The 19,766-nt window shown below is 51.7% G+C and overlaps 3 non-coding genes across 3 annotated transcripts; 2 read left to right on the top strand and 1 right to left on the bottom strand.

Annotated features, from left to right (window-relative positions):
* The first annotated feature begins 13,548 nt into the window (after positions 1-13,548).
* Positions 13,549-13,712, top strand: LOC120376158. The gene has a single exon (XR_005587066.1). It is a non-coding gene; the product is annotated as a U1 spliceosomal RNA (small nuclear RNA).
* Positions 13,713-15,651: 1,939 nt separating this feature from the next.
* Positions 15,652-15,767, bottom strand: LOC120376022. The gene has a single exon (XR_005586948.1). It is a non-coding gene; the product is annotated as a U5 spliceosomal RNA (small nuclear RNA).
* A 3,674-nt stretch (positions 15,768-19,441) lies between these two features.
* LOC120376267 lies at positions 19,442-19,600 on the top strand. Its single transcript, XR_005587168.1, has one exon. It is a non-coding gene; the product is annotated as a U1 spliceosomal RNA (small nuclear RNA).
* The last annotated feature ends 166 nt before the right edge of the window (positions 19,601-19,766 follow it).

Genomic DNA, 19,766 nt, shown 5'->3' with positions numbered 1-19,766 from the left:
GCTGGGGGGAACCCAGGGGACTGCGGGTCAGGAGTGAGGGGCACCAGCTGAGCTGTGAATCTAGAGGTCAGCACTGGATAGCAGGGGCTGTGGGTCGGGAGTGAGGGGCACCAGCAGAACTGTGAGTCTGGAGTTCAGGACTGGGATGGCAGGGGCTGCGGGCTGGGAGTGAGGGGCACCGGTAGAGCTGGGGGGAACCCAGGGGGCTGCGGGTCGGGAGTGAGGGGCACCGTCAGAGCTGTGAATCTGGAGGTCAGGACTGGGATAGCAGGGGCTGCGGGTCGGGAGTGAGGGGTGTCACAGAGTCCCCGGACGATGCTCTGGAACTGCTCCCCACAAAGCCAGGCAGGACTCTGGGGGGCCTCCTCTCCCTTGGTCTTCAGGGCAAGAAGTTCACACGGCTTCACCTCCTGGGTCTCTCCTTGGAGCATTCATCTGGGGAAGCCAGAGGGTCCTGCCCCCCGACTTTGCAGTCAGACGTGACTCTCAGCCAGCCAGTAACACAGAGGTTTATTTAGATGACAGGAACACAGTCCAAAACAGGTCTTGCTAGTACAGACAACAGGACCCCCTTTAGTTAGGTCCATCTGGGGCCCCAGGGAGGCCACAGCACCATTGGGAGGCCCGAGCCCCATGGGGGCTCCCCTCCATTTCCCAGCCAGCTTCCAAAACTGCCAACCCCCCTCCAGCCCCTCCTCTCTGGGCTTTGTCTCCTTCCCAGGCCAGGAGGTCACCTGATCTCTTTGTTCTCCCACACCTTTAGCATCCCCTTGCAGGGGGGAAGGGCCTGGCCATTAGTTACCATGGAGACTTCATCACATGACCCACTCTAGACGAAGTGAGGCAGAGTTTGGAACAGCCCGACTGAGCCCGGCAGTTTTCTCAAAGTATCTGCTGTCATAAACCGCATGTCGTGTGGACGTGCGAACCCCAAAGGTATCAAACATGAAAGACACATAAGGCCAGTTACGGGGAAGTTTCCATGGCCAGGCCTGAGGGTTAAGCAGCTGGGCTCTAACAGTAAAATAACTGGTTGCAAAAATCAATCGTCCTGCATCCATCACCATTTTAAATTCTGACCTCTCCTGCCCGATGTGTCTTTGTTTAGCAACCAAGCGAACTGGGGAACTCTGTGGCTGTTACCCTCTAACTCAGTAGAGGGTTACACATCTTGACTCAAGCAATTTTCCTCTTGAAAAAAATTATTTTAAAGTTTATCAAAATAAATTCCATTTGAAATAGAAATAATTACAGTCTACACTGGGGCTCTATTTTCATACATGCTATTTCTCTCCCATGTTCCCCCACTCTAATTCCTTTGGAGTGAGGTTTTACTTTCAAGATTAGCCACCATTGCCGATATAGTAGGAGGGGCAGGGAGAGAACTAGAAGAAAACCTGAATTATATTGTAACACTGAAAGTTATCACATAATCAGCCTCTTACTTTACACTAATTAACTTCATGTTTCATTTCATTGTCGCTGGTAACAATTTATTCAAAGATTATAAAATATAAACCTATAGGGCAGTTTTCTCTTAATTCCCATTTCCACCCAGTGAGCTTTGTGTGAAATCACATTCTGCAATAACCTAGGAGCCTTCCATTTCTGTGAGTTCATTTCGCCCTGGGTCTTCTCCCATAAGTGTAGGTGGAAGGGCTCTCATGCTAGTGGGTAGGTTGCATCATGAGAAAACCACCTGTGCTCTATTTTCACACTTTCTAATCTTTCAAAGTAGCAGGAGGTGGAGAAGTGATACAAATGCTTAAGACTTAATAGCAAAACTAAGAGACCAAACCATGGAGTCAGGACTCAGCATTCATGTATCCTGCGGTCTGAACTTGGAATCTGATACATTCCCTCATTGGCTACCATCATTTGCCCAGCATGGAACTGCTTCTTGTCCAGCAAGTCAGCCAGATTGAGACGCATAGGCATGGAATGGCTCTGAAGGAATCAGCTGTTTCTCTCTGTGCTTCATGAAACTTTGGATCCAAATGGTAAAAGACAGTTGTTCCCAATTTAATCATGGCGTCCTTTAGGAGTGTGACCAATGCCACTTAACTAGGGAGCAGTGTTCTAAAAATAGTTTACCTGGGCCACAGGTCACCATAGCTTCCATCTCTAGGGTGAAAACCAAAATCTGCAGTTTCTCCCTGAGTTCTTGTTGAATCTTTGACCTTTCTTGGAGTAATTTTACATGTCTCTGGTGTAGAATTCTTCACCAACCACACAACGTATTAATAGTGATAGTGAGGTACAACTCCCCCAACTATGCCCTTTCATTTCTTTAATCTGGTGGCACAGATTTAAATTAGGGACTAAATTCAGGTGCGGCTTAGAATCCCTGTAAAACACCAAATGTCAGGTATCTATGGAAAATAGGTCTCTTTCTGCAGCTATGTCACATTCAACACGGATTTCATTTTCTACATATTTGCAGCATCTCCTAGGGGTGAGCAGAACAGAAAGATCACTTCCATTTTCCCCATCCCCACCTAGACAGGAATTGCATTTCCCAAATAATAGGCAACACGCACCTGATTAGGAAGGCGATATCTTCAGGAGTCACCTCCTGCAGGGCCCAGGCCACAACGGCTTTGGGGGCCAAATGCAGGGTTATTTTGCTTAGTTCCAAGCCATTTGCTAGGGACTCCTCTTCCCAGCCCTTTAGAAAAAATATTGACCTAACCAAGTGAACAACAGGGGGATTGGGATGCTGATGGGGAATAAAGAACAGGGAGCTGCAAAAGGCAGAAGCAGGCAACGCATATAGGGGAGCTGAGAGACCACGGGGAACATGGTGCAAAGGTCACTCTGTAGGAATTCGCAATTGTGATTTTTTAAAAAACAATCTTTGTCCAGCCGGAATCAAGGCATTTCTTACAATTCTCTCATATGTGGATTTTCTTATGTCTAACAAGGTTTGAGCTCCGATTGAAACTTTTCCCACACTCAGAGCACGTGTAGGACGTCTCTCCACTGTGGATTCTCTGATGTGAGACGAGGGCTGAGCTATAACTGAAGCGTTCCCCACACTCAGAGCATGTGTAGGGCACCTCCCCTGTGTGGATTCTCTGATGTGTGATCAGGGCAGAGCTCTGATTGAAGCTGTTCCCGCACTCAGAGCATATGTAGGACTTCTCTCCCCTGTGGATTCTCTGATGTGTGAGAAGGTCTGAGCTCCCATTGAAGCTTTTCCCACACTCATGCCATGTGTAGCGTGTCTCTTCCAAGTTGATGCTCTCGCGTGTAATAAGGTCTGAGAGGCTACTGAAGTTTTCCTCTGGCCTGTGCTTAGTCTCACAGGCTTTTGTTCTTTCTGGGAGCGCACAACACCTGGAAACATTCCCTTTGGATATTCCTGATAACGTCCCATGTGGTTCTACTTGCTCAGCATCTTCCTGCTGGGGTGTCTCCTCATTCTCACTTGCCATCCCATCACCTGATGGGAGACAGAGAGAATCCAGATATAGGTCACTCCCTGTGCCGGAGAGAAAAGAAATCTCAGAGAGAGGAATGGAAAAAGGTGTGAACAAACCAAAATATGTGTGGGAGAAATCAAAGCTATCAGGAGCTGATTTTCCCCAAACCCTTCCCCAGAGCAGAGAGAGGAAGGGATCCGTTCTGGGTGTGCATCTCACCAGAACTCTCAGGGGAAAGTGAGATTGGGGAGGGACCTGCTGCCAACTGTCAGTCAGGATAGGTGGGAAGCCATGAGTGACATCTGCCTAATGATTCCACATCTGCAGGGAACAGTTCTGAACTTGGATCGCTTACAACTTGGAGAGTCTTTGTAGGGCATCCCAAAGGTTTCCTGTCTTCACAGACAGTTGTTGAGATGGTTCACCCAATTCCTCACCTGTGCACACAGCTCTCGGGAGCACTTTTTTTCAGAGCCATAGAGGTCTGAGACCCACGGCTGTTCCCCTCATTCCAGCTGCGAGATCACATCAGGTTTGGAAACTGGAAACCCTGAGAAGGGAAAGAAAACAAGGAAGGTCCATGGAATTTGTGGGATACTTGTCACAAGGAATATTCCATGGTTTTAACCCCAGCTCATTTTTAAGACGTAACACCCCAAGGCCGGCTTCCTTGGCTCAAAGTGGCAGAAGAGTTATTATTATAACTCATATTCATGACCTTAGTGCCTAAGAGCCGATGAACCATGGGCCCCTGTTGTGCTGGGCACAGCACAAACCCAGAATAGTAGCTGGCCCATGCCCTGAAGAATTTACAGTCTAACTAGACAAGACAGACACAGATGAGGGAAGAGGTGGAACCCGCCAGCAGAGTGAACTATGTGAAGGCAGAGGGACAGATCTGATGAACACAGGTATAGAACTTGAGATTATTGTATTTAATGTTATGACTAGGGCCAGTGTTTTCCGGAAATTGCTGCTGTTACTGCATTTCCCCCTGAAATTACTCTTCATTTCTGGAATCACCCTTCGTATCCAGAATAGCTGAACAGAAGGTGGTTGGGGAAGCAGGGTCACAAACCCCACATTTCTGCCTAGAGACCCCTGACTCCTCCCCAGGGCACGGGGCAGAGGCTGGGGGCTGGCTGCTTTTGAGACTTGCTGCCAATTTCTTCCCTCCTCATACAAGTCTGGGCTCAGAAAAAACACTGGAGCTTCCCCTTGGGAGATGGGGCACTTGGCAGTGGGACGCTGGGCACCCTCATCGTGCTGCAGCACAGACGGTGCTCGCACCTGCTCTCGGCTGCGTCCACAGCACCTCTCCCCTGCTCCTCTCCCCTGCACACAGCTGGTTCATGTCCCATCTCCCCAGCACACAGCCGGCTCTAGGCTCTCAATGCCCAATGTCTGGGCCCCACCTTCCCCACACAGCTGGCTCCTGTCCCCTGCCCACAATGCACTTTCCGGCTGTAAAGGATTATATGTTGCTCATGCTTGTCAATTACTCTGTTTTCGCTGCCAGCAAACACTGGCCCTACTTATGACTGTTATCTGTATCTTTGAGCCAGCCCTTGAAAGCACGAATACTTCACAGACTGTGGTGCTGAGATGGGCCAGATGATACCGGGGAGGCTGAGGGGTGGGGGATAGGTTTCCTGTGCAATCTGGTGTCACTAAGGCTGGATCTCAAGGCTGGTTATGCAGAACTCCATCTTCTGAAGCTTTGCCCCGCACAGAAAGGGGAAGTGACTGATTTTACCTCTTTCGGGAGACTGAAGATGACAGACTTTTTGGAGAGAAATAGTTGAGTTTGAGCTGACTGAGAAGGGCCTTTTTGGGCTACAAACTGCCATGACCTGAGAACCCAGACGTAAGCTTTTAAAGAAGGTTTTTAATACACTTTGGAAATGATCGGGGATTCCCAAGAGGACTGATGGTAAAGAAACATTTTGATGCTTTTCTTGCTTTATATCTTTTCCCCATAAGGCACAATGCCACTGTCATGGATCCACAGGATCTGTGCAATGCCCTGGCTTTTAAACTGTCCTTGGGAGGTGCCCCTTGAGTGCACTAGACCCCCAAGGGCTCCCACTCTTCCACAAGGACAGGCCATGTAGCTTCAGCACCTGAGACTGAGCCTCTGGCTTCAACACTCCTATTTCAACCTGTGAGCTCTGCCAGCAGGTCCAGCCGAACTACACTCCTGTTCAGAAACTGTTCCTCAGTCAATGCACAGAGCACGTTTGTGCTGTGACACTGGGCAGACTTTTAAAACATAGCAGGGTTCATTAGTCAACTGAAATACAGCACTGAACGTCTTTAGATTAGCACAGAGAAGCAAAGACGACGATATAGTCCATACTGGCCAATGCCCTTGAGCCAGGCTGCTGTAGAAAACAGTTTGGTTTCCTTTCACTGAGCCTGTCCATTTGTCTTTGCTCCAGTAGAGCTCCCTGCATCTGCAAACCCAGTTCTTCCTGCTCCCAAAAACATAACGAGTCCGTGTATGTTTCACTCAGCCAAGCTGAGATCCTCCCATGGACAGGTGACAATTATTCCCTTGTCTCTGTCAGGTATTCCACTGATGTAGGTTGGTCCCAGCCAGTCCTTAATGACCCATTCATATCACCCCATGACAGCTCAGTGACAAAACACCTCATGTCTCCTGCTCTTTATAATCATGGCAATACCAACCACAGAGGGAAACTGAGGTGTGTATTGGCATCACCAAAATTCCTGCCTCTCTCACACACACACGGCTCACAGCCCTTGGAGAGAAAGCAAAGCTCGGGAACTGGAGGTTAGTCCAGTGAACACAGTGGAGGACAAGCTGCAATCCTCACACCCTGGTCAAACAGGAGAGGCATGTGGGTCCCCACCCATAGAGAGGGGCTGGCTAGAGGCCTGATACCCGAGAGGCCATTCCTTGAGCAGACCATGGAGGCAGGTCAAAGGCTTCGCTACCCCAGAACTGTGGCATCGCAAAAGCACATTTTGGGGAATTAGGAAATCTAGTGACTCAGGTATAATGGGAGGGAGAATTAAACTCCCCCAGTGTATGGAGAAGGCTGGGGAATTAAACACTAAAATTCAGGAGCAACAGCCCCTAATTCTTCCGAAAAGAAGGAAGTTTGGGGTGGGCTTTAGCAATTAGGTTGCACCACATTCATAGATTGGAATTATTAATTAATAAGTGATGTAAATCATGAGTATTAATGCTTGATGCTTAATTATGGACTTCCCAAAGGCCACGTATGGGTTGGGGCAGCTATTGACATTCTTGTAGTCAGAGAAAAGGAGCAGATATGGTATATAGCCATCCTAAGGAAGTGGATAAAATACCTCTCCTAGTTACCAGTTTTTCATTTTGTCGGGTCCCTGAGACAGTGTAAACTGAAGCAGGGCTCCCTTCTGATGGGCTCCCTTGCCCGTCGATCTTTCTTTCCAATGGTGTCCGTATCTTGTAAGTATGCACAGTGCAAAACCCTCTTTACTGTACTTATCTTAGTTTAATCGTTACGTGTATTGAGCCTGGCCTATGATTTCAGTTATAACTGTCTGGATTAAATCACGTTTCTGCGCGTTTCACCAAATTCCATCTTCTCAATTAACTCTGAGTAGCCCTGTACAAGGGCAAGTTGTGCCCCAACCTGTAATCTTATGTGTGTAGAAACTGTCCAGGCTACACCACCGCCCTGTGACATCATCAGCCAAGCGCCCATTGGTGCCTGGGAGGTGGCCCTGGTGTGGGAGGGAGGATTCAGCAAGGACTCCGGGTCGGAGGCCGGGGTCACTGTGCATTGAGATGGGGAGGTCATATGGGGAGGGGGGTAATGAGTGGGAGAGGGAGGTCAAGAGTTATAATAATAATAATATTTGGTGGGGGGAAAACGTTTAATGAAGTGAAACTGAACAGAAAGAAAACTGGAGTGGAGGCTCTAAAGCAACAAGGCTTGGGTAGGGATTTGGGGTTAAAGGTCTGGGATCCCCCAGAGCTCTGGATCCCCAAACCTCTCCTCCCTCCCACTGACCCACCCAGCCCTCTTCCCGGGTGCCCTTCCCCCACACTCCCCTCCCCTTCTTCCCACTACTCTCAGCTGGCACCACCTCCGGCCACCTTGGGAGCTTCTTGTGTTCCCTCCTCGTCTCTCACAACCTCCTCCCTCCCTGCTGCTTCTTAGCTCTAACCCTGCACACCCCCTCCCCATGTCCTGGCACCCCAGAATTATCTACTCCTCCCTTCTCCTCCCCTCCCACGGCTCTGTTCTCCCTTCACCCGTGGGCTCCAGAATGGCAACTTTATACACTCTCCTATCAAAAGAGGAGCTCACCTGACTGTCACACAAGCCAGGCATGAGTCACACACCTATTAACTCAATTTAGAATTCTACAGGTGGCGTATTTTCCTCCTAAAATGAGGTAACGGCATGAAAGCTACAGTGATTAATGTAGTTATTAAGGTATCCTATAAGGATACATTAAATGCAATTTTAAAATGACTGTTGGCACCAAAAAGGCAAATGTCCAAAAATTATTCTAGTGGGTGGGGGATAAGGCAAAAAAAGTGGGGCAAGGGAACTCGTCAAAACTTGTATGACAATTAAAGGTATAAAGTTATCACTACTCAGGTTTTTTAGAGCCCCCACAGCTTCTAATAACCCAGGGGACAGGAATCCTTACCCAGCGAGGTCACCGTCTCATAGTTCTCCTGCATGACATCCCTGTACAGGGCTCTCTGAGCAGGGTCCAGCAGAGCCCCCTCTCTCCTGGTGAAATACACAGCCACCTCCTCGAAGGTCACCGGCCCCTGAAAGAGTGAGAGTCCAACACTCAGTACCTGCTGCCCCACTCACAGCCCCACCACAACCCCACATGGGGGAAAGGAGCCAATCAAAGGGAAGCTCTGGGTGGCTCACGGTCAGGAGTCCCACCCCCACCCTGCTCAGAGCAGCCAGGAAACACCATGGGGAGGGGACGAAGCGAGAGCCCCTTGTCTCTCCCAGCAGATCCATCACCCCCCTACTAGCCACAGCCGGACACAGGGGATGGAGCCCCTAGCAGGGCGCAGGGAGAGCTCGCTGGCAGGGAGCCCAACGCTGTTCTCATTGTGAAGAGCAGGACAGGACCAGACTTAGTGGGGGGCAGACGACATGACGGTCCAGGGGGGCCTTGCTGAGGGGTGTCCTGTCTCTCCTCCCCCCACTTCTCTTCAGCTGTCTGCCCCTGCACCTGTTCCTGCAGCCCTGACCCCTCCCCCACTGGGAGCTGCCCCTGCCAAGCTGCTCCCAGGAGCCTCCCGTGTGCCGTGCGGTGGGGGGGGGGGAGTTTGCTGATGTCAGGGTGGCCCCACCCTCCTGCCTCTGCCCAGTCTCTGCTGAGCTGAGCGGGTGGGACAAGAGTCTGTGCTGCTGCCTCTGGGTCAAAAGTGGGAGCTGCTGGCCCCTGCTGCTGTGTGCACGAGCCTTCGGACTAGTGAGTGCCGCTGGGCTGGGAGTGACAGCGGGTGTGTCTCACCCCCGCCCCCCCACACACTCACCCCACAATAGACACTTCAATTACTGTTATTACTTCTTTTTACTTCCTGTCAAAATGCGCAAAGTGCACATAGTCTCTGTAATTTTATTCTTTCACATTCGGTCAGGATGACAGTGCTGGTATTTTAGCTTTCTAACTGGTCTGTGCATTTCAAAATTTTATTTCTGTCTTATGCTTAAATTCAATTCTTTGAGTAATGAGTTCTAAAATGCCTCACCTGTCCTGGCTGGAGTAATTATCATTATTACTGTTATTACCGTATTGTGCTTTGTCATTCATTATTTAAAATGGTACAGTCAAATAACAGACTCTACATTTTGCATGTACTTACCTTAGCAGGGCTCATTTAAAAAAAAATTAGCTAAACTCAAAACTTTAGACACTGTGCAGATGAAGATCACTTATCTTCAGATTGTATTTTTAAATCTGTCTGTAAAGTAACTTAAAATGTCTATGAAAATAAATACAGTTCCAAGTATGATACTAATAGCAATGATGAAGTGAAATGTTAGTGAGTCACCTACATGGTAGTGACCAGTTAACACAAATGCCAAAATAACTAGAGAAATAAATTCCCATTCGTAAAACAGAGAAAAAAAACTTTAATCCCCTATGTAAACTAAGTAAATATGTTTTCAGTGGAATGAAAAACAATTGACTAAAATAGAGGAGTTAATGGCAGTAACATGGAGCGTGTCTCTTAGAGAAAGTAAGCAGATTTTATTTATCTCTACTAAAGATGGGGTAAAAAGTATCAACCTTGTGTTTCTGATACCTGCATTAAAGCTCCAGAACTGATACCTCAAGGCTTGGGATAGGGAATATCTTGCTGTATTGTCTCCTGATTGTTCTAAATTTACTTTTAAATTTAATATGTGGCTGTATTAAGATTATGGGAAAAGAGGTACCAAGTGGTAACAGGGTGAACAATTAGCAGGAAGATTAATTTTAAATAATTTTTTTTTGTAAAGGCACCTCTGTTTCCAAATGTGCCTTAACCACAGGATACAGGTTGTGTGTCAATGCTAATGAGGTATAATCAGAATCACGTTATAAAAAGGGGGTGCCCAGAGCAGGAAAATTGAGCTCCCTGTGGGAAATTCCAGCAGGAACCATCCCTCTACTGACGATCAATCCATGAGAGACACCTCAGACCCTAATACTATTGAACAGGATGTGAACTAGAGTTGTAACTTTTGCACAGGTCTTCATAGAATGTCTATATGCCTTGGGTCGTCATAACCTTAACTGTAACTTCAATAAAACTTGTAAAACCGACTAGACCTTGTACCTGTGAATGTCTGTGTGGTCACTACCCTTGGTCTTTGTGTGTTCCTAGAGACTGTACATTTGAAGCAAGTAGCAGAGGCGACTTTCACTCTGTTAAGCTTGAAACTGTCGCCACCAGAGCCGACCCCGCGGCGGTGTAATATCACGTTACAAACTGCACTTTAAATAAAAGGCTGCACAATACACAACACACCAGGCCACCCTCACTTCTGCGCTGCTGCTGCTGGCGGTGGCATGGCCTTCAGAGCTGGGCGCTCGGCCAGCAGCCGCTGCTATCAGGCCGCCCTGCCAGTGCTTAATTTGTGCCATGGCTGAGCTCTGGCACCTCTTTCAATACAAATTAAGCAATAGAGGAGGCACCGGGGCCTGGACGTGATGGTGGGGAGCCCGTGAGGGCCAGGGGTGATGGGGGGCACCAAAATACAAGTTCACCCAGGGTGCCATTTTCTCTAAGGCCAGCCCTGGAGCTGGGTATGGGGGAGGGGCATATCCCCTAAGGCCGTGGTTCTCAAGCAGGGGTCCCTGGACCTCTGGGGGGCTGCGAGCTGGTTTCAGGGGCTCCTCCAAGCAGGGCCAGTGTTAGACTCGCTTGGGCCCAGGGCAGAAAGCCCAAACCTCCCTGCCTGGGGCCATGAGCCCTGCCACCAGGGGCTGAAGCCAAAGCTGGAGCAATTAGCTCTGTGGGGGGCCCTGTCACATGGGGCCCCAGGCAATACCCCTGTTTGCTACCCCCTAACACCAGCCCTGGCTTTTCTGTGCAGAAAACCAGGCATATGCAGGGCAGTGGGGGTTTTATAACATGTTGAGGGGCCTCAGAAAGAAAACAGTTGAGAACCCCTGACTAAGCCTCATTGGTGGGTGCCCCCTCTACATCTCACAGCAGTGAGGCTCCAGCCCTGGGATTCTGCTCCCTTTACCTAGCCCCACCTAGGTGTGTTCTTTGCTCTTCCACAAATCAGAGCATTTCCACCTTCTAACCTCATGGGTCTGTTCCTAGAATGGAAGCCACATATTAAACAAGTCCCAACAGGTTTGCTACACCCTGGCTTCCTCCCATTCTCCACCCTGTGAATTTCCTGCCCCGCACCAACCTCCAAACCAGACTGCCCAAGCCTCCCACCTCCTGTGTATCTGCTGTCACTCTCCCTCCAGCAGGAACCCACCAATAACCCCCAATAATCCCTACCTGAACAGGATCCTCTGCAGCCATTTCCCTTCCCTGTCCCATGGGAGGATGGGATGAACTGGCGCGAGACATGAGCGTCATTCTGCAGCCTGGCAGGATGAGAAGGGCAGTTGTGGATGTTTCAGAACTGGCTTTAGTTCATTTCACATCACAATTCCCCCAGGCCCTTTCCCTGCAGACAGACATCCTAGACTCTGCCATGCTGGAAAATGCTTGATCTCTTTATTACAGTGTAGACCTGACCCCTCCTGCCAGGGGTAAATCCACAGACGTTTTTCAGCCTCTGCAGTAATAAAGTCTCTGAACAAAATGCTAGAAAGGAGCAGAACCAAAGGGGCTGGGCAGGCTCCATAGGGGACACTGGTTCCTCCTTCCCCACCGGTGCCCCAGCCATGCCCTGTGGCTGGCAGAGAACGGCCACCCCATCTCCACCCCAGAGGGAACTGTGTCTCAGGGCTCCCCCAAACAGCACCCAGGAACCCCCATCCCTTTTGGGGAATGACTCAGGGCAACAATTTCCCACCCAAACAAAGATGAATTGCTGCTGATGAAATGGGGGGTGGGGCGAAGCCCCCCAAATATGAGAAGAATTTAAATTGACATTTGAAAATTATAGAAAAAAAATCAGGAAAAATAAGAGACTAGAGAGTCAACAATTTTAGGAAAAACGAGGGAATCTCCTTGGGTTTGACGGTCCTGTGTGGTGAGGGGAGAGAAAAGGGGCAGAACTAGAGAGACTTGTTACCAGTGCTGGGGAGGGAAGTGGCACAGACAGGAGAAGGAGGCAGGTATCTCCCCCCCAACTCACACACACTCTCCCCCTGGACTTTCCCGGCTGCACAGAGACCGTTCAACCCCCACCTGCCCCACTGCCCTTCCCCCGCCTGCAGCTCCGGCTTCTGCCCGCCCGCCCCCGCCAGCCACACAACGGGGAACCCCCAGGCCCCAGGCTCTGGCCCCACCTGGATCCCAGCGGGGCCGGGGGCAGATCCTGCTGCAGCTGAGAACAGCGGCTCCGCTCCGGCTCGGGCGGCTCCAGCGCTGCTGGCAGCACGTGGACACCAGGGAGCAGCTGCTGAGCCCGGGCTCCAGCGTCACAATGTGCCAGAGCCCCGCCCCCAGGAGCTGGCCCGCCCCCGGGCTGTGCCAGAGCCCCACCCCCAGGAGCTGCCCCGCCCCCGTCTGTGCCAGAGCCCCGCCCCCAGGAGCTGCCCCGCCCCCAGGCTGTGCCAGAGCCCCGCCCCCAGGCGCGGTCCCGCCCCCGTCTGTGCCAGAGCCCCGCCCCCAGGAGCTGCCCCGCCCCCAGGATGTGCCAGAGCCCCGCCCCCAGGAGCTGTCCCGCCCGCGTCTGTGCCAGAGCCCCGCCCCCAGGAGCTGCCCAATGTCCCATCTCTGGGCTTTGTTCTCCTGCCTCCTTGTTCCCAGCACCCCCCGGCTCCCAGCTGCTCCCTTCCTGTGTCTGCAAACACCCCCCCCCCGGGGCGGCTGCAGCGCTCGCTGGGGCTGTCTCCAGTGGCTGAAGTTGCCTCCATCTCTGCTTTACCTGGGGGGGGAGAGACAAAGAGAGGAGATGGTCCCAGGGTGTGAAAGCAAAATTAGGGGGCTGGGAAAGAAGGACTGTTTGGAAAGGTGGTTTTTTTGCGAGGGGAGGGGAGGTCATTCCTGTATTGGACCAACTGCCGGTGGGGGGAGAGCGAGAGAGAGAAGCGACACGCAAGCTGCGCTCTTTCCCCAGCAGCAGGTGGGCCACGCCGTCTCTCTGCTGGCCTGGCTTCCCGGGACGGGACCCGGCTACCCCTACAGGGCAGGCAAGAGCGGCGGCCCGGGCGGGCACGGGGAGGGGCCCGAGCGGAGGGGCGGAGCCGCGTGAGCGGGTATGCAGATCTGTGTGCGAGCAGAGCATTGTGGGAGCGGACGCAGGCTGCCAGGCAGGGCCCGACTTTGGCACCGGGAGCTCGGCGTGGAGAAGGGAGGGGCTCCGGGGGCCGCGTCGGGGCAGCTGTCGGCAGTGGGGGCCGGTGTGGGCGAGGCCGGCGGTGGGGGCGCGGCGGTCCGCCCCGTGTGTTATAAGTGCGGGGCGAGCGAGGGCGGGCGGCGGCCGGGCAGCAGGAACTCATACTTACCTGGCAGGGGAGATACCATGATCATGAAGGTGGTTTTCCCAGGGTGAGGCTCATCCATTGCACTGCGGGTGTGCTGACCCCTGTGATTTCCCCAATTGCGGGAAACTCGACTGCATAATTTGTGGTAGTGGGGGACTGCGTTCGCGCTCTCCCCTGCTGATTGGTTTGAACAACAGACAACCGATAGTGGGCTGTTTAGGCTTAGTGCACTGCAAAGCAGATTCTCAGGAAAACAGCTGTTATTCTGGGTCTTTGGGAGTGCTCTTTTCCACAGGCCCTGTACTTCTAGGTATCTTTGTCACACGTTCCTCCTTGTAAGCAAAGCTCAGTTCTGAAACTTTACTTGGGTCTCTCTGTGTTCTTGGCTTTCCCTAGTCTTTTGCAGCTGATCTGCTCTCTAGTCTGCTTTTGGGGGGCTTGGACCGGTGTCTTCCTTGGCTCTAAGGGGAGCTGCCTGTCTGCCTGCCTGCTCTGCTTCTTTCCCTGCTTGTAGCTTCTTGCCTGGTCCTTCTTCTCGGGCTCTTCCTCTTTTGACGGGAGGACGGCCTGTCCAAAATGCCTGTCCCACCCGGTCTCCTCGTCCAACAGGCAGCCTCGCCCCCTGCCCTGGGGCCGCTTTGGCTTTCGCTGTCTGTTCCTGTCTCTTGGTGGCCACCCTGTCTGTGCTACGGAGACTAGGCTGTCACAATCCCATGCTGGAGGAGGGCTTTCCGTCGCTTGAGGCCCACCCACCGCCTGCCCGAATGCCCTTTAGCTACGCTGAGAGTTAGGGCGGCGTGGCCGTGTCGCCCAGGAGCGGGTTTTCCCTTTTGCACACCTCTGACGGACGGAGCTGTTTTGACTTAACTGTTCAGCACGCACCGACCCTCGGGCCTGGGCTGCACGGGGAACGTAAATCGGCGCGGCTACATCAGTCCGCGCCTTGGTCGGAAGAATTCTTCCGTCGACCTAGCTCCCGCCTTTCGGGGAGGTGGATGGCCGGCACCAACAAGGAAAACCCTCTCCAGGACCCTTCTCCGGGAACAGTGCCCTTCCGTTTGGGGAGATTATGCTGCTTTAAAAAAGAGAAATTGTTTAACTGCCTTTCTCTGAGGCAAGGTTGACTTTGTATTGCTTCCCTCGTGGCTCCTTATAGCAGTTGTGTTCTGAAATCTTTAGGGTTTGACTTCATTTGTGATGAAATCTTGCTGTAACTTTATTCTAATTTTCAATGAGTAACTAGACCTGAGCTGTTTGGTGTGTTAGTGGAGGATTGTTTAAAAACCTGGGATTCCACTTTCGGCTGCCTTTCCATTACATTTCCTCTGAAAGCCCACCGAAAGCCTCCACTTCCCACATAACTCTCTCAAACCTGCAGTCATCAGGCATACAGAAGATGCTTACAGTTTCACTCCATACGAGTCCAGTTCCTTGCTGTTTCCTGTCTAACCACTGCACACATATGGTATCCCCTCCCTACCCGGAGCTGTTTCCTGGCTTTTGCACTCAGGACAGGAAAATGAGAATGGAGAGGTAAGCTGTGCAGGGAACTCTTCCTCAGCTCGCACTCCACCCCCCAAGGGCCTTTCGAGGTCTTCTACGGACTTCAGGTTTCATTTGATTTCCAAGGTTTATGGGCTCATTAATTAGCCATCTCTCCTAATGCAGGGATCCTACGGGTCAGACCAAAGATCGATGGCCCAAAAGAGCTAAGAAACAGAAATAAAGGTGAGAGCTAGGCGTTACAGTCAGATGAGCATCCAGAAGCTGACTGTGCCCTGGCATGTTCAACGCTGCCCAAAAGAAGGAGCTCGTCAGGTCCCTCTGCTAGCACCCAAATCTGGTGGCTAGTCGGTCTGCTGGGAAATAAGGAAAAGGAAAAGAATTAAAGGAGTCAGGCAATAACAACGAAATGAAAAGGTTTGTCGAACGGGTTCTGTCTGATTGACCATCTTCCCAGCTACCCATCCAAGTTAAAGACCTAGCCCAGTATCCTGTCTGCTGACAGCAGCCAATGCCAGGTGCCCCCTACTATACTTTTTTCATACTATAGAAAAGCTTCAGCCAGTGACACCAGCTCAGGGAGCACTCTTCTGTTTTTCTTACAGCAGGCAACAGCCTTACCAAAGCAAAGCCTTAAAAAATTGGGTACAAACTCATCAACATTCCTCTCCACGGAAATCTTTAGTAAAAGGCAAAAGATTTATACGAACTGAAGAGAAAGCAGAGTACGTAGAACACGTGGCAGAGGCGCTGCCGGGGCAACCGCCTACGCTCCCAAAAGTCAGGGTGACGACTCTCCCAGCCCGCTACACCGCGAGCTTTCAGAGGAAATGGAATTGAACCGATTGGCAGCCCGAGTTGGATCATCGAAACCGGGGACACAGGGAGCAAAACCAGCCCCTCGACCAGGGACTCGCTTCGCTGCACGCAATGCACTGTGGCTATGCAAATAAGATGCTCCGGCCGTCTCCGGCGCTCAAAGGAGTCTTTTCTCCGGGCTGCCTCTGCTCCTTCCCCGGCTGGGCGGAGATTGGGCTGGGGCAGCTGCTCTCCTGAGACAGTCCCGCTGATGCCCAGGCGCATGGAGGACGGAGCCCGGACGAGAAGCCAGAGGGCACTTGGCCCACAGCTAAAACCCGGAGCAAACGCACACACTTTGCAAAGTAACAGGAGCCGGGATCTCGCACATGAGATTCTATCTGCCGGCCGGGGTGCGACCCCGCGTTGTACCTGCCGCTTGGTCTGCCTCTGCTGCAAAGTAGCTCGCCTCGCTCAGATCCTTGGGGTTCGCTGAGCTGCAGCTCACCTTTATACACGGGAACAGCTTCAAATCATGGAATATCAGGGTTGGAAGGGACCTCAGGAGGTCATCTAGTCCAACCCAATCCCCAACTAAATCATCCCAGCCAGGGCTTTGTCAAGGCTGACCTTAAAAACCTCTCAGGAAGGAGATTCCACCACCTCCTAGGGAACCCATTCCAGTGCTTCACCACCCTCCTAGTGAAAAAGGGTTTTCCTAAGATCCAACCTAAACCTTCCCCACCGCAACTTGGGACCATTGCTCCTCGTTCTGTCATCTGGTGCCACTGAGAACAGTCTAGATCCATCCTCTTTGGAACCCCCTTTCAGGTAGTTGAAAGCAGCGATCAACTCCCCCCTCATTCTTCTCTTCTGCAGACTAAACAATCCCAGTTCCCTCAGCCTCTCCTCATAAATCATGTCTTCCAGCCCCCTAATCACTTTTGTTGCCCTATGCTGGACTCTTTTCAGTTTTTCCACATCCTTCTTGCAGTGTGGGGCCCAAAACCGGACACGGTAATCCAGATGAGGCCTCACCAACGTCGAAGAGACGGGAACGACCACATCCCTCGATCTGCTGGCAATGCCCCTATGTATACAGTCCAAATGCCGTTAGCCTTCTTGGCAACAAGGGCACGCTGTCGACTCATATCCAGCTTCTCTTCCACTGTAACCTCGAGGTCCTGTTCTGCACAACTGCTGCCTAGCCATTCGGTCCCTAGTCTGGAGCAGTGCACGGGATTCTTCCGTCCTAAGGGCAGGACTGGGCACTTGTCCTTGTTGAACCTCATCAGGTTTCTTTCAGCCCAATCCTCCAATTTGTCTAGGTCCTCTGTAGCCTATCCGTACCCTCCAGCGTATCGACCGCTCCTCCCAGTTTAGCGTCATCTGCAAACTTGCTGAGAGTGCAGTCCACGCCATCCTCCAGATCCTTAACGAAGATATTGTACACAACCGGCCCCAGGACCGAGCCTTGCGGCACGCCGCTTGAGACCGGCTGCCAATTAGACGTGGAGCCATTGATCACTACCCGTTGAGCCCGAGGACCTAGCCAGCTTATAGTCCACCTTATAGTCCATTCATCCAGCCCAAACTTCTTGAACTTGCCGACAAGAATACTGTGGAGACCGTATCAAAAACTTTGCTAAAGTCAAGGAAGAACACATCCATTGCTTTTCCTCATCCACAGACCCAGTTCTCTCCTCACAGAAGGCAATTAGGTTAGTCAGGCGTGACTTGCCCTTGCTGAATCCATGCTGACCGCTCCTGATCACTTGCCTCTCCTCTAAGTGCTTCAGAATTGATTCCTTGAGGACCTGCTCCATGATTTTTCCAGGGACTGAGGTGAGGCTGACTGGCCTGTAGTTCCCCGGATCCTCCTTCTTTCTTCCCTCTTTTAAAGATGGGCACTACATTAGCCTTTTCCCAGTCATTTGGGACCTCCCCCAATGGCCATGAATTTTCAAAGATAATGACCAGTGGCTCTGCAATCACACCCGCCAACTCCTTTAGCACCCTCGGATGCAGCGCATCCAGCCCCATGGATTTGTGCTCATCCAGCTTTTCTAAATAGTCCCGAAGCACTTCTTTCTCCACAGAGGGCTGGTCACCTCCTCTCCATGCTGTGCTGCCCAGAGCAGCAGTCTGGGAGCTGATTTTGTTCGTGAAGACAAAATCACGAAGGGGGAGGGTGGGGAAGCATTGAGTACATTAGCTTTTTCCACATCCTCTGTCACTAGGTCGCCTCCCTCATTCTGTAAGGGGCCCACACTTTCCTTGACTTTCTTCTTGTTGCTAACCTCCCTGAAGAAACCCTTCTTGTTGTTACTCTTAACATCTCTTGCTAGCTGCAACTCCAAGCGTGAGTTGCCCTTCCTGATTTCACTCCTGCGTGCCTGAGCAATATTTTTATACTCCTCCCTGGTCATTTGTCCAATCTTCCACTTCTTCAAACGGCGCTGCCTGCCAGTGCACTCAGCCTCACTTGGCAGGTAACAAAAGGGATCGAGTGGCCGTCCAGTTTCTGGAGAGTGGCTGACAACACCCGACCTTCTGCCCTGAGGAGAAACTGACGTGAGACAAGGCAGGGGAGGTCATTCTTGTATTGGACCAACTTCCGGTGGGGAGAGAGCGAGAGAGAAGCGAAATGCAAGCTGCACTCTTTCCCCAGCAGCAGGTGGGCCACGTCGTCTCTCTGATGGCCTGGCTTCCCGGGACGGGACCCGCTACAACCTAGATAATTTTTTACCTCAAGGTTCCCAAGACACAGACAAGGTTTTCATCTCGAGGCCAAAAGACCAAAAACATCAAGACACTTGATCACGGCCAAGCACTTGGATAGGCCAAGATTTAAAAGTTTATTAGAAAATATTTGAAAATGAACCATACAGAGAGTTGAAATGTCAGATATTGGTCATCGGGGGTGACATACAGAGTATAGGGCAATTTTAGTTTTAAATGTTTATTAGAAAATGTTTAAGAATAGATAATACAGAGAGTTTGTAACATCAGTTACTGGTCATCAGGGTGACATACAGAGTATAGGGGATGCTAGTACTTTGGTATTGGACAGCACATAACTTATACAGTGTGCAATGTCCCCAATGTGGGGTATACTGTGGGTGAGTTCAAGATACAGTCAGCAAGCAGTGAGGGTACATCACGCATACAACAGTTAAAGACAGTCGTAGGTATAAATAAGCAAGCCAGGTAATGGGGCTAGAATGACCCTCACATGGCAAAGTTAAGGTCTGTCGCACTCGATCTGAGCACTACACCCCATCTGAGCTCAAAGAGCTGAGCACGCAAGAGCGGCGGCCCGGGCGGGCAGGGAGGGGCCTGAGCGGAGGGGCGGAGCCGCGTGAGCAGGTATGCAGATCTGTGTGCGAGCAGAGCATCGTGGGAGCGGACGCAGGCTGCCAGGCAGGGCCCGACTTTGGCACCGGGAGCTCGGCGTGGGAAGGGACGGTCTCCGGGGCCAGGTCGGGGCAGCTGTCGGCAGTGGGGCCGGTGTGGGCGAGGCCGGGCGGTGGGGCGCGGCGGTCCGCCCGTGTGTTATAAGTGCGGGGTGAGCGAGGCGGGCGGCGGCCGGGCAGCAGGAACTCATACTTACCTGGCAGGAGATACCATGATCACGAAGGTGGTTTTCCCAGGGTGAGGCTCATCCATTGCACTGCGGGTGTGCTGACCTGCGATTTCCCAAATGCGGGAAACTCGACTGCATAATTTGTGGTAGTGGGGGACTGCGTTCGCGCTCTCCCCTGGTGATTGGTTTGAACAACAGACAACCGATAGTGGGCTGTTTAGGCTTAGTGCACTGCAAAGCAGATTCTCAGGAAAACAGCTGTTATTCTGGGTCTTTGGGAGTGCTCTTTTCCACAGGCCCTGTACTTCTAGGTATCTTTGTCACACGTTCCTCCTTGTAAGCAA

Source organism: Mauremys reevesii, linkage group 12 (assembly GCF_016161935.1).
Source record: "Mauremys reevesii isolate NIE-2019 linkage group 12, ASM1616193v1, whole genome shotgun sequence".
Taxonomy (NCBI): domain Eukaryota; kingdom Metazoa; phylum Chordata; order Testudines; family Geoemydidae; genus Mauremys; species Mauremys reevesii.
The sequence above is the reverse complement of the archived record's forward strand: the minus strand, read 5'-3'. Positions and strand labels throughout refer to the sequence as shown.